Genomic DNA, 15,313 nt, shown 5'->3' on the forward strand with positions numbered 1-15,313 from the left:
GAACCAGGGGGCCGGCGCTGTGGCACAGTAGGCTTAGCCTCCTCCTGCAGCGCCGGCATCCCCTAGGGGTTCTGGTTTGAATCCCGGCTGCTCCTCTTCTGATCCAGCTCCCTGCTAATGCACCTGGGAAAGCAGCAGAAGATGGCCCAAGTGCTTGGGCCCCTGCACCCACGTGGGAGACCTGAAAGAAGCTCCTGGCTCCTGGTTTCAGATCGGCCCAGCTCTGCCCATTGTGGCCATCTAGGGGAGTGAACCAGTGGGTGGAAGACCTTTCTCTCCGTCTCTCCCTCTCTCTCTCTGTATCTCTGACTCTCAAAATAAATAAATAAGAGATTAAAAAAAAGAAAGAAAGAAAATGAACCAAAGGTTGACTTGTCACCAACGCCAGCTCCCTAAATTTCTCATGTAATTCTGTGTTCCCATGTCAACTTGTTGGCTTCAGACCACACACATGCATGGTCTGTCGTCTCCATGGGTCAGGAGTTTGGACACCGTCTCTCGGGACCTGCTGCTCTGGGCGCCAGTCGAGCTGAGGCCTGGGCTGTGGATTTACCTGCAGGCTCACCTGCAGCACTCAAGCAGGTGCTGGCAGCACTTGGCTGGACCCAGGCTGCCATCCCTGGCTGCCCTATGGGCCAGAGGCTACCCTCCGTCCCCGGCCACTTGGGTCTCCTTGACATGGAACTTGCTACATCAAAGCCAGCCAGGAGGACCAGGAGGACGGAGAGTGTGGGTCCGACCTCAGCACAGCGGGACAGTCTCCAAGCTGCCACACTCAACCCTGTAGAAGGAAATTGCCCAAGGGATGGGGGTCTTTCCCAGGGTGTGTGCAGCAGGAGGTGAGGTCACGGATATCAGACACCCCAAAGGCATGAACAGAAGGTCACATCCACAGAAGTGGCCCGGCCTTTCCCAAAGGGGCTTCAGCTGCTGGCCCAGCAGGGGACCTGGGATTCCCCCCAGCCAGCCCCCCTCTGTCTTGCTCTGACCCTCGGCCCCCTCCTATTTAGAATGGGGGTAGGGGTGACCACTGTGTTCTTTTGTGACTGTTTGAGATGAGATATGATGAGAATTAAAGAGGTGGTCGGGGCCAGTGCTGTGGCACAGTGGGTTAAAGCCCTGGCCTGCAGTGCCGGCATCCCACATGGGTGCTGGTTCGAGTCCCGGCTGCTCCTCTTCCGATCCAGCTCTCTGCTGTGGCCTGGGAAAGCAGTAGAAGATGGCCCAAGTGCCTGGGCCCCTGCCATTCACACGGGAGACTAGGAAGAAGCTCCTGGCTCCTGGCTTCAGCCTGGCCCAGCCCTAATCATTGCAGGAGTGAACCAGCAGATGGAAGACCTCTTTCTCTGTCTCTCTCTCTCCTGTCTGTAACTCTACCTCTCAAATAAATTACTTCTACATTTTAAAAAGATTTATTTATTTGAAAGGCAGAGAGAGAGAGAGAGAGATGTCTTCCATCCTCTGCATCCTCTGGTTCACTCCCCAAAGTGGCTGCAGTGGCCGGGGCTGGGCCAGGCTGAAGGCAGGAGCCCAGACCTCCATTCTGGTCTCCAGTATGGGTGACCGGGGCCCCAGACTTGCGTCACCACGTGCTGCCTTTCCAGCGGCATCAGCAGGGAGCTGGCTCGGGAGCACAGCAGCTGGCACTCAGGCGGCGCTCCTATGGGATGCCGGGGTCCCAAGCAGCAGCTCCGCCCACACCGCTGCGCCACGCCTCCCGTCAGCAGTTCCCATTGGGTGAATGAACGCAGCAGGTGGCTGTTGACACTGCAAGGTTGCTGTGGTCTGAATGTGTCTGTGTTCCCCTCCCCCCGGGTTGATGAGGGTTGTGGGGGGTGGGGTACATGCAGAGGGCAGAGCACACAGCAGGGCTGGAGGCAGGGAGCACTCTGTGGTCTCTCCTTTACAAAGCCACTAAGAGAGGCCAGCATTGTGCACAGTGGGTTAAGCTGCTGCCTGCCATGCCAGTGTGCCGCATGAGTGCCGCTTGGTTCGATCCAGCTGCTTCCTGCTAATGCACCTGGGAAGGCAACAGACCATGGCTCAAGTTCTTGGGTCCCTGACATCCCATGTGGGAGACCTGGATGGAACTCTGGGCTCCTGGCTTCCTCCTGGCCCAGCTCCAGTCATTGTGGCCATTTGAGGGGAGTGAACCAGCTGATGAGAGATCTCTCTCTCTCTCTCTCTCTGTGTGTGTGTGTGTGTGTGTGTCTGATGCTCTGGCTTTCAAATAAATAAATACTTATATATTAAAAAATTTACAGAAGGAGAAGGAGTGAGAAAGTAAGAGAGAGAGAGAGAGAGAGAGAGATCTTCCATCTGCTGTTTCAGTCCCCAAATGCTCACACACAACAGCCAGGCTGAAGCCAGGAGCCAGGAGCTTCTTCCAGGTCTCCCACGTGGGTGCAGGGCCCAAGCACTTGGGTCAGCCTGCTCTCCCAGGTGCATCAGCAGGCAGCTGGCTCTGAAGCAGAGCAGCCAGGACTTGAACCAGTCTGGATCCCATCAGCAGTTCTCTTCCCAGTGGACAAGGCAGGCATGGAAGTCCTTGGTAGAGGGCGTACTCTGTCACCCCCTGCCCCTGCCCCTCAGGATCCTGGGAGCTCTGGCCCAGAGGCAGGCCACTGCCACAGTCCCTGAAAGTGAGGAAACCTGGGAGAGTCCTCGGCTGAAGTTCATCCACCGTGGCTTCCACATGGTTCAGTTCCCAGCCTTAGCAGGGAGCAGGAGCACGGAGCTGAGTTAAGTGTAAAGCTCTTACGACTAGCATGGGGGTAGTGGATGAAGCCGCAGCATGGCACACTGACATCCCACGTCAGAGGGCTGGGTTCGAGTCTTGGCTGCTCCACTCCCAACCCAGCTCCCTGCTGATGCACCTGGGAAGGTTGGAGCCCCTGCAACCCCTGTGGGAGACTGGAATGGAAAGACACCAGGGCTGCCCCCACAATGGCACGAGGTGACTCATGGTCCAGGGCCACGCTGCCCACTGCACTCCCACATCGCCCTCCCCCTCGGCTGCACTGGCTGTGGCTCAGGAGGGCGCGAGCAGGGAGCCTTGTGGCCCCACTGGGTGGCAGCAGCAAGCACAGTGAAGGCATGATTTTTTTTTTTTTTTTTTTTGACAGGCAGAGTGGACAGTGAGAGAGAGAGACAGAGAGAAAGGTCTTCCTTTTTTGCCGTTGGTTCACCCTCCAATGGCCGCCGCAGCCGGCGCGCTTCGGTCGGTGCATCACGCTGACCCGGAGCCAGGAGCCAGATGCTTTTCCTGGTCTCCCATGGGGTGCAGGGCCCAAGGACTAGGGCCATCCTCCACTGCACTCCCGGGCCACAGCAGAGAGCTGGCCTGGAAGAGGGGCAACCAGGACAGAATCCGGCGCCCCAACCGGGACTAGAACCTGGTGTGCTGGCGCCGCAAGGTGGAGGATTAGCCTAGTGAGCCGCGGCGCCGGCCAGGCATGATTTCAAAGGATGACCTGGACAGCCCAGGGCCGTGGCTGAGGCTAGTGCGGGGAGGGGGGGGGGCGGGACCAGAGACTCTCTATTGGGGCAACGCCCAGCAGAGCTGTGGGAGTGGGCGTGTCCATCCTGTACCTGCCCACTTCATTTGCATATGGAAGCAGATCACTCACTGGGTCTCCCAGGCTCACAGCTGGAGGGACTTTGTCCCTGGACCAAGGATGCCTCCGGTATCACTCATCACTGACTCCAGTGTGGATTTTGAACTTTTGAGTCGATGCCTCAATGGGCTCAGACCTCCGGGGCTGGGGGTGGAAGGAATGTATTTTGTATGTGAGAAAGACATGAGCTTTAGGGGGCCAGGGGCAGAACACCATGGTCTGAATGTTTGTCCTTGCCAAGACTCATGTTGAAATGCCGGTGCTGTGGCACAGCAGGTTAAGCCTCCACCTGCAGCGCTGGCATCCCACATGGGCGCCGGTTCAAGTCCCAGCTGCTCTACCTCCGATCCAGCTCCCAGATAATGCACCTGGGAAAGCAGCGGAAGAGGCCCAGGTCCTTGTGTGGTAGTTCCGTGTGGAGCTCGGCTTACGCATGTTCATCATGGAATCATCTTCTGCGTGATGGAGGAGGCTCAGGTGCATCATGGGAAAGTAGGTGTACCCAATCGGAGTGGAAAGGGGAGGAGCTTTTGGGGGGTGGGGCTGCGGCACAGAGACTATTTCTAGCTTTTAGCTCCTTTGCTGGCACGAACTCCTTGCCTGGCTCACATCAAGCCAATACATGTCTATTTTTAAAAAGAGTTTGTATTTGATAAGGCAGAGTTATGGGGGTGGGGACAGAGAGAGACAGAGACAGATCACCCATCCTCTGGTTCACTCCCCAGATGCTCGTACAGCAGCCAGGGCTGGGCCAAGAGGAAGCCAGGAGCCAGGAACTCCATCCAGGTCTCCCACGTGGGTGCAGGGGCCCAAGCACTTGGGCCACCTTCCACTGCTTTCCCAGGTGCATTAGCAGGGAGCTGCATTGGAAGCAGAACGGCCGGGGCTCAAACTGGCTCTCCAATCAGGGATACTGTCAGGATCTCCCCCTTCGGGAACTGGACGGGTTACCGCGAAGGAAGACTGAGGAAGGTCAAGCTAAACACACTTTATTGATGCTCTAGGCGACTAGGAGGGGAGATCGCTCAAGCCTACTCCTGGGGGCACTAGGCACTACGGACCAGGAGCTTCTCCCCGCGGGCACTAGGCACTACGGACCGGGGAGAGAGGCTGAGCAACCTCTGGTTTACAGTGTCTGAGGGTCCCCTTATATACAGTTTCTAGAGGCTAGCCCCGCCCACATTCCGACCTCCCAGGGTCCCGTCGTCATGGCAATGACAGTTTGTGGTTAGGCCATCTAGTTAGGCCGTCCACTTTCAAATCTTACCAGCTAGGGTGGCTACTACTTTACTTTTCCTTCAAGCTGCACGCCTGCGCAGTTACTTTCTTTCAAAGGGCGCTACAGTTACTTTGTTTCAAACTGCGCTTGTTTCAAACCCCACTACAGTTACTTTCTCCATGAATGGTTCCCTAGATACCGGCATCTCCAGCCCTGTGCTGGGGTCCCTCTGGGCACCTGTGTGTCCCCCAAATGCAGGTATCTAGCCAGATATGATCAGGTCCTAAAGAATGGGGACAGGCAGCAAAGAGTTAATGTTTGGGGCGTCGAGGGTGATGCAGTAAAGGTCTGGTCTGACCTCAAGCCCAGGCGGGGACCCCCACAGGTGCCTGGCCAGGTCATGGCCCGTGTTCCCGGAACCACTCGCTGGTGTGGGGCCCCAGAGAGCGCTCTCTGCTCCCTGCTGTGGAAGGGTAGAATGACAAGCCAGGAGCAAGCGATTGGCTGTGGGGTGAAGATGTCGCTCAGACGCCCACATGCCATATCAGAGAGCGTGACCTCAACACCTGGCTGTGCCTCTCACTCCAGCTTCCTGCTAATGCACACCCTGGAAGGCAGCAGTGATGGTCAATAACTGGGTCCCTGCCACCCACATGGGCTACCTGGGTAGAGTCCCCAGCTCCCAGTCTCAGCTCCAATCCAGCCCCAGCCATTGCACGCATTTGGGAAGAAGATCTCTTTCCCTCTCGCGAGGTCTTGCTCTGTCTCTCTCTAGCTCTGTCTCTTTGCCTCTTAAAAAAAAAAAAAAAAAGCTGATGGCCACGTGGCTGTCTTTGACCGGAAGCCCAGCTGACAGCTCCGTGACCCCAGACTCTGAATCCTCAGCACCGTGGGAAATAAATGCTTAAATGTTTGTTGCCCAAGCACCTAGTGATGGTGTTTCTGTTTTTTTTTTTTTCTTTCCAGAACTGGGTTTATTTTCTTAAGATTTATTGTATTTATATGAAAGGCAGCATTACACGCACACACACACACAGAGAGAGAGAGAGAGAGAGGGAGAAACTTCCACCCGCTAATTCACTCCCCAGATGGCCACAATGGCTGGGGCTGGGCCAGGCTGAAGCCAGGAGCCAGGAACTCCATCCAGGTCTCCCGCGTGGGTGCAGGGGCCCAAGTGCTTGGGCCATCTTCTACTGCTTTCCCAGGTGCATTAGCAGGGAGCTGGACTGGAAGTGGAACAGCCGGGTCTTGAACTGGTGCTCAGATGGGATGCTGGCATTACAGGTGGCAGCTTTACCCACTGTGCCACCACAGCACTGGCCCCGAAGCTGTGATTTATGCTAACTTTTAAAAAACATTTTATTTATTTATTTGAGAGGTAGAGTTCCAGACCCAGAGGGTGAGAGACAGAGAGAGACAGAGTTCTTCCATCTGCTGGTTCACTCCCCATCTGGCTGCAATGGCCAGAGCTGAGCTGATCTGAAGCCAGGAGCCAGGAGCTTCTTCCGGGTCTCCCACGCAGGTGCAGGGGCCCAAGCACCCGGGCCATCTTCTACTGCTTTCCCAGGCCACAGCAGAGAACTGGATTGGAAGTGGAGCAGCCGGGACTAGAACTGGCACCATATGAAATGCTGGGGCCGCGGGTGAAGGCTTAGTCTACTATGCACAGCACCAGCCCCTATGCTAACATCTAATTTCTAAATGAGACACAGGGGGAGATTAGCAGTAATGATAATAAAACAACAATTATAACAATAATCTGTAATAAGTTAAAAGCTTACGAATTTTTTCTGGCATTTTCCCTGTAATATTTTCACATTGACTACAAGTAACTGAAATCAGGCAAAGCGAAATCACAGGGAAGGGGGACAACTGGATTCTCGCTCTGGCTGCACCTCCACTTCCGCACCGGCTCCAGAGAACGCTGGTTCCTGTGTCCACACCGGGACCAGATCTTGGAGCAGGGCCCCGCCAGGTACTGGCAAGGTTCTGCCACCAGAGGGCGATGTGGCCTGCAGGAGGCTACGTTCTCTGGAGCCTGCATGTCCAGTCCACGCACCCCACCCAGGGGTGAACTGTCTCCCAGACCCTGAGGCACCCTCCTGGTTCCCTATCATCCGCTGAAGCAACCGGAGACCTCTCAGGTGTCCACTGACAGAGGGCAGGGCAGGTGCAGCCACACTTCCATCTGTCTCTCTGCCTTTCAAATAAAATGAAAATAGGAACTGGTGTTGTGCCATAGCAGGTAAAGCCTCTTCCTGCAGCGCCGGCATCTGGTGACAGTTCAAGTCCCGGCTGCTCCACTTCCAATCCAGCTCCCTGCTAATGCACCTGGGAAAGGTGTTTGGGCCCCTGCACCTGTGTGGGAGACCCGGAAGAAGCTCCTGGCTCCTGACTTCCACCTGGCCCAGCTGTGGCCGTTGTGGTCATTTGAGGAGTGAACCAGCAGATGGACAGTCTTTTTTCTCTATCTCTCCCTCTCTCTTTGAAACTCTGCCTTTTAAAGAAATAAAATAAATAAATAAAAAAGAAAGAAAGAAAGCTTGAGATGCGAGAGAAAGAAGAGCAAAATAAATCCACAGTAAGCCAAAGGGGGGAAAAACAAACAAACACTAAAGCTCAGAGCAAAAAAAAAAAAAAATCAATAGAATTGTCCACAAAAATCACAGAGAAAAATCAATGAGGAAAAATGAGCTAGCTCTTTGGAAAAGTCAATGCAATTGACCGAGTTGTAGCAGCAACACTGACAAAGGAAAAAACAAAACAAAACAAAACAAAAACACACTTAATGATGTCAGAAATGAAACAGGACAACCCTGTAAACTTGGCAGCTGACGAGAAATGAACCAACTCCTCACCCAAGCAGATGACCACAAGGAACCCAGTGTGGGAGAGAGAATTGGATGAGTTAAGGAAATGAGATTCGTCATTTTAAAACTCCTTCGGTTTCAGCAGAGAAGTCCACCAAGTCTCCAAAGAAGAATCCACAATTTCTCTTCCCAGAAAATAAGAGGGGCATTTCCCAGGTGTTCAGCACCTAAAACGACCCTAACACCAAAACCAAACCAAGCCAGGACAAGAACAGAGTGTCTCAGACCAACAGCTCCCACGAATACCGGACACAAAGACAGATGCAACACGGGAGCAGAGAGAATTCAGGGAGACAGAAAATTAATGAGACACCAGGGCCAAGAGGGGTTGATTTCTGGAGTATAAGCATTGTAACATGCTCAAAAGCAATTTGTATCAAATGAAGCAAGCACCCCAGGGTTCCCTTAATCCATGCAGACAAAGCATTTGGCAACATTCAACACCCAGCATGATTAAAGAGAAAACTCTGCAAACAGAAATCAACTGGGAACTCCCTAGACTGAGAAATAACAGCTGTGAAATACCCTGGCTGTCCTGAAACTGACTTTCTCATCAAAGAAAGACACCTGTTCTCCCCACTCTCACAGCCACACAGGCCGGAAATCCGAGCCAGTGTGATAAGGCAAGAAAAGGAAATAAAAGGTTGTAGAGATAAGAAAGGAAGAAATAAAACTGCCCCTGTGAGTAGAAAACCAGACTCGGCTCAGCTTTTCCTACCATCTTCTTATGACACAGGTGACTTCTGGGACGCCACAGGTGCAACAGGTGCAGGGATTGCCCCCACCCCCAACCCCACCCCCACCACACACCAGTGAGTAAGCCATCAGCTCTGCAGGTGTGTGCAGGTGTGTGACCTCCAACCAGGTTCAGTTCTTCAAAAAAATATTTGAAAGGCAAAGCAATGCAGAGAGAGAGAGAGAATCTTCCATATGCTGTTTCGCTCCCCAAATGGTCGTGATGGACAGGATGGTCAGGTCAAAGCCAGGAGCCTGGAACTCCATCCGGGTCTCCCCCATGTACGGCAGGGGTCCAAGCACCTGGGCCATCTTCTGCTGCCTTCCCAGGTGCATTCACAGGGAGCTGGATCGGAAGCAGAGACGCTTGGGACTCAAACAGGCGCTCTGATGTGGGATGATGGCGTTGCAGGAGGCAGCTTAACCAGCTGCCCACTATGCGTGTCTTAGGAGCTAGAAATTCTAATTTGGAAAGTCTAATTTCTTTAGCCTGCCTTGGGGAGGAAAGGGTGCTGGAGAAAGAAGGGCAGGAGAAGGAGAGAGAGAGAGAGGGAGAGAGAGAGAGAGAGAGTGTGTGTGTGCTCCTGTCATTTAGGAAGTCACGAGGGCTAAGGGAGTAATGAGACAGGCACCGTGGGCGAAAACAAAATGACACACCGTTGGATCACACCTGTTTGCAGATGACCTGGTTATCTATGGAGAAAAGCCACCACGTGGGATCTTCTAGAAAACCCTCCTGGAACTCCTCGGTTTAGCAAGGTTGCAAGATGCAAGGCAAACATCCAAAAATCAATGGTGTTTCTGTAGGCTTATCATGAAACACAGGGACATTGAAATTAACAACACAGTGCCTGGGGCAGGAGTTGTGGTGCAATGGGTTAAGACCCCATATCGGCCGGCACCGTGGCTCACTAGGCTAATCCTCCGCCTTGTGGCGCCGGCACACCGGTTTCTAGTCCTGGTTGGGGCACCGGATTCTGTCCTGGTTGCCCTCTTCCAGGCCAGCTCTCTGCTGTGGCCCGGGAGTGCAGTGGAGGATGGCCCAAGTCCTTGGGCCCTGCACCCCATGGGAGACCAGGAGAAGCACCTGGCTCCTGCCATCGGATCAGCGCGGTGCACCGGCCGCAGCGCGCCAGCCGCAGCGGCCATTGGAGGGTGAACCAACGGCAAAGGAAGACCTTTCTCTCTGTCTCTCTCTCACTGTCCACTCTGCCTGTCAAAAAAAAAAAAAAAAAAAAAAAAAAAAACAACCAGTGCCTGGGGCAGGAGTTGTGGTGCAATGGGCTAAGACCCCGTATCAGAGTGCGTGGCTGGAGTCCCGGCTACTCTGTGCTTCCAATCCAGTTTCCTGCTAACACACCTAGGAGGTGGCCAGTTATGGCCCAAGCAATTGGGTTCCTGACCCACCTGGAAGACCTGGATGGTGCTCCTGGCTCCTGGCTTCAGCCGGGCCCAGCCCTGGCTGTTACAGGTATTTGGGGGAGTGAATCAGCTGGTGGAAGATCTCTCTCTCTCTCAAATATATGGGAAAATAAATAATTTAATAATTTTTTAAAAAGATTATGTGCTTGGGTGCTCAGTCCTGGCTCTTCCTTCTTGCCCTTCCCCCTCCCTGGATGCCACCCCGCCCCCACTCCCCATCCAGGCTCCACCCTTAGCCCCAGCAACCTGCAAACTGCAAAACTCACCTCCCCTTCCTGTGGCTCCTCTCTGGCCAGCCCTTCCGCGAGAGCCCACAGCACCATATATGGCGACAAGTGGTCCAGGGCTTCTCCACGGGGTCTCCTGGGCTTGCCCCCAGGAGCTGATGGGGGTGTGGCCACTTGCTGACCCCACCCCCGTCCCGCTGCTTGCGCTGTGGCAAGAAAGACCTAGAGGAGGCGCAGCTCATCCTCTGTGCCTTCCCAGGTCCCGGTTGCCACAGACAGATGTTGCGACAGGGCCCGTGAGCTCCCATACAGCCGGGGGTGGGTTCTGGCCCCGGGCCAGCAGGAACCTGTTGGGGAAGCTGGGAGGTGCTGGTCCACACCCCAGGGCTGCCTCGGCCTGTGCAGCCCGTGGAACTGGGTGGACGGGGTGTGCATGGGCGGGGTTGGGGGAGGGCCTCTGACCGCTGGGGGCCAGGAGTCCTTGGCGGAGGGGAGGGGACGGGTTACTGCCGCGGTGCAGCCTTGCAAGCTGCTTTTTGCTTCTCAATTTGCGGTCTCAGCCAGCAGACATGGAAACCACATCTGCCCCCGGCTGTGTCTTCACTGGGCCCTGGGCCCTCTGTCCCTGCCCTGCCTGCCTCCCGTCCTTCCTCCGATGGCCGCCGAAGTGGCTCCTCAGGGACTGGGTCAGAACTCTCAAGCTTCCCTGGTGACATCCACAAGGGTGTGCTTGCTGCCCATCAGCCCTGATGTGGCCAACGCCACTCGCCTCAAATCTCTCTGGTCGCAAGTAGGGCCCTTAAGCTCCTCAGCCAGGCCCAGTGCCCGGCTCCCTGCCCCCGCACATGGCCCTGCTGTCCCGAGCCCAAAGCCCCTGCCTTCAGCCACTGTTCAAGCCCCAGCCCCCAATGTGTCAGAGGCAGAAAGACAAATGGACAGACAGATTGCCTAGCCACTGGTTCACCCCACAAATGTCTGCAACAGCCAGGGCTACATCAAGTCAAAGCCAGGAACCGGAAACTCCATCCGGGTCTCCCATGTAAGTGTGGCAGGGACCCGAGGACGGGAGCCGTCACATTGGCAGGAGGCTGGATCAGAAGCGGAGCCAGGACTCAAATCCAGGCAAGTGTCCCAAGGAGCCCACCAGAATGGGACTTTTAGAGGTGGTTAGGTCCCCATGAATTAGTGCATTTGTTGTTCGTGGGTTACCGCGTGGTCTCGGATGGGTCTGTATTTGAAAGGCAGAGTTACAGAGAGGGAGAGATAGAGACAGAGAGAGTCTTCCATCTGCTGATTCACTCCCCAAATGGCCGCAACAGCCAGGCCAGGGCTGAGCCAGCTGGAACTCCATCTGAGTCTCGCACGGGTGTGTCAGGGGCCCGAGTACTTAGGACATCTTCCGCTGCTTTCCCAGGCGCATCAGCAGAGAGCTGGCAGGGAAGTGGAGCAGCCGGGACTTGAACCAGTGCCCACATGGGATGTTGGACTGGGACGCTGTTGTTCTGTTGGAGGTCAGGAGCTCTCACCCTCATTTCTCCTCCTTTCTCTTCTCACCAAGGCTGAGCACCCGAAGGCCAGCCAATCCCAGCACTGGTTCCCACGTTGAAGTCCTTGGCCATGCCCCCGCCCCCCCCCCCCGTCTCCCAGACTACAACCTGCAACCTCCCTGGAGTAACTTCTGCCAGGAGGCTGTGGGTATGGGGGCAGCCAGCAGCCAGCTCAGCCTGCAGGGTGAGGAGCAGGCGCTCAGGATCTGGGGTGGGGGTGCGGGCAGAGTTTATGTCATTAATTCCCAAACGTAAGGACAGACCAAGCACCTCCCCTGGCAGAGGAAGCAACTTTTTGTTACAGTTGGAATAACTGGCCCCCAAATTTAACACAGAAGTTAAACCCCGGGGCCAGCGCTGTGTCATAATAGGTAAAACTGCCACCTGCAACACTGGCATCCCATACGAATACTGGGTTCGAGTCCTGGCTGCTCTACTTCTAATCCAGCTCCCTGCTAATGCACCTGGGAAAAGCAATGGAAGATGGTCCCATGCTGGTAGGGAAACTTCCTGGTAAGGAGCCAAACCCCAGGGTGGAAGGTGGGAGGGTCTTGTCCCTTCCTGAGCTGGGGTCCTGTGGCCACAGCTGTGTGCAGAGAGCCTAGTGTCTGGCGGAGGACAACACACACGCTGTCCCATCATCTCCCCACAGGGCCACAACCACCTCCTGCTCTCCTTGGTGACCAGAGAGTCCTGATGGCCACAGACCCACATGGCAGCTTTCCCTGTGGTCTTCCAGAACATACAGAAAAGGATAGTCCAAGGAGCTCCTCAGACCCTTAATCTCGATTTGCAAGCTGATTTTTAATTAATTTATTTATTTTGAAAGGCAGGGTGACAGAGAGAGAGAGAGAGAGAGAGAGAGAGAGACCTTCCAAATGCTGGTTCACTCCCCAAATGATTACAACAGCCAGGGCTGCGCCAAGCCAAAATCAGGAGCCAGGAGCTCCATCCGGGTCTCCCACCTGGGTGCAGGGGTCCAAGCACTTGGACCATCCTCTGCTGCTTTCCCAGGTGCATTTGCAGGGAGCTGGGCTCGAAGTGGAGCAACCAAATTGCACCAGCACTCTGATACAGAATACCAACATCACAAATAGCAGCTTAACCTGCTGTGCCACAACACCTGCCCTGTTCTTTTTTTTTTTTCTTTTTTTATTTGAGAAGCAGAGAGACAGACAGAGCTCCCATCCACTGGCTCACTCCCCCAAATGCCCACCATGGCCAGCAACTGAGCCAGTCCAAAGCCAAGGAGCCAGCAGCTCCATCCAGGTGTGCGACACACATGCATCGGCAAGGGATGGATTGGCAGTGGCCCCTCGGCCCTTCCTGCCTGGCTGACATGGGGGCCACATGGGCCACCTACTCTGCAACGCATCCCTGATCAGGGTGTGCCTGACCGGTCCTGCCAGGTGAGAGACAGTACAAGGGCTCATTGTGAGTGACACCAAGCCCTGGCCACCACCTGTGACACTCCAGGGCCCAGGTGGCTCTGCTAGGTGACTCCACGCGGGAGGAATGCCAGGACTAAGCAGAAATCCCCCCCGACAATTTTCACCCAATGGCACCTGTCGTGGGCTCCACCTGAGTCACTCCTGGTTGTGGTGGCAGCCAGGTGCCGATTTCCCAACCCTCCCTTTCTTCTCCCTTCGACAGCTGGTATTTGGCCGTAACACCATGGCCAGCAGGCTCCTTGTCCTGTTAACTTATGCACATTGCCTGTACCAGGCTGTGGGGGTTTCCTTTACTCAGCGATTTCTCATTTGCTTCTGCCATTGCTCATTCTGATGCCAGCAAACTGGCTCCAGGGGGGTCCCCACCATTCTGGGGGCTCTGCCTTGCATGCTGGTGCTACAAGATGCTGCAGGTCCAGCTTGCAACTTTTTTTTTTCACAAAGATTCCTTTATTTATTTGAAAGGCAGAATTACACACAGAGAGAGATCATCTATCCATTGGTTCACTTTCCAGATGGCTGCAACAGCCAGGGCTGGGCCAGGCTGAAGCCAGGAGCCTAGAACTCCATCCAGGTCTCCTATGTGGTTGGCAGGGGACGAAGCCCTTGAGCCATCCTCTGCTGCTTTCCCAGGCACATTAGCAGGGAGCTGGATTGGAAGTGGAGCAGCCCGGACACAAACCAGCACCAGTAGCTGGTGGTGGCTTAACCTGCTACACCACAGTGCCAGCCCCTCTTTTTTAATCAATTTGTATTCACTTGCAAGACAGACAGATGAGGGCAGAGAGAGAGAGCGAGATCACCCATTCACTGGTTCACTCCCTAAATACCCACAGCAGCCAGGGTTGGGCCAGAGAGAAGCTAGGAATTTGGAACTCATTCTGGGTCCCCCATGCAAGCAGCAGGGACCCACATCCTGGAGCTGCCTCCCAGCGTGCACAGTCTGCAGGAAACGGGAATGAAGAACAAGGCCTCAGACCCAGCCACGCCGCTACGGTTCGTGGATGTCTCAAGCAGCAGGTTAACCATTGCACCAAGCACCCCGCCCTCCGCTTGTGGTTCTGATGGCGCTGCAGCCTGGGGGCAGCCCCGTCTCCCAGGAGCCCAGCTGCCTGTGGCGCAGAATGTTTCATTACACCACACCTAGCTGCTTGCTTTGACCTAGGCCCAGATCTTAGAAAAAGAATAACATATATACATACACAGTACACAATTGTTACAACCGTTATTATATTACGTATCAGTATATCTGCAATGAATAATATGTACCTACACGAAGCACTTCCAAAAACCCATAGAAAATGGAATTTAAAGATAGCATGTAGGACCCGGCATTGTGGTGTAGCAGGTGAAGCCGCAGCGTGCGGTGCTGGCATCCCATACGGGCACTGGTTCGAGACCCAGCTGCTCCACGTCAGACTCAGCTCCCTGCTCATGCCACTGGGAAGGTAACTGGTGACGACACAAGTGCCTGGCTCCCTGTCACTCTCGTGGGAGACCCAGATGGAGTTCCTGAGAGAGAGGTCTTCCATCCTCTGATTCACTCCCCAGATGGCCGCAACAGCCAGAACTGTGCCGATCCAAAGCCAGGAGCCAGGAGCCAGGAGCTTCTTCCGGATCTCCCATGGGGGTACAGGGGCCCAAGGACCTGGGCCATCTTCTACTGCTTTCCCAGGCCACAGCAGAGAGCTGGACTGGAAGAGGAGCAGCTGGGACTTGAACCAGCACCCATATGCAATGCTGGTGCCACAGGTTGTGACTTTACCCACTTTGCCATAGAGGTGACCCCCAATAAATAAGCATTTAAAGAAACAGTTGAGAGGCACTTCATGAGAAAGAAGAGACTTCCTTGAGCTTGAAGTTTGCAAGTTCACGGTTCAAGGCCAGGCAGCCCCACTGGTTTGGCACGTTGGTGGAGCCTGGACATGGCAGAGCAGGTGCAGAGGGCGGATCACACAGTAAGCCAGGAGTCAGAGCGAGGCCAGGCCAAACTCGGCTTCAGTGACCAACCCTCCGGAGAGAACCACCCTCCCTGGGCAATCTTAGGACTGCTCACCAGCCCCACCTCCAAGCCGCCCTCATTAGTTCACCTCCCTGCCCATAATCCATCAACTGTCACCATGAGACTTTGAGGCTTAGGGAGCAGCGTCGTGGTGCAGCAGGTTAAGCCGCCACCTGCAATGCCCACGCCCCAAGGGAGTGCCGGTTTGAGTCCTGGCTGCTCC

This window comes from Oryctolagus cuniculus, chromosome 21, assembly GCF_964237555.1.
Source record: "Oryctolagus cuniculus chromosome 21, mOryCun1.1, whole genome shotgun sequence".
In the NCBI taxonomy this organism is placed as follows: domain Eukaryota; kingdom Metazoa; phylum Chordata; class Mammalia; order Lagomorpha; family Leporidae; genus Oryctolagus; species Oryctolagus cuniculus.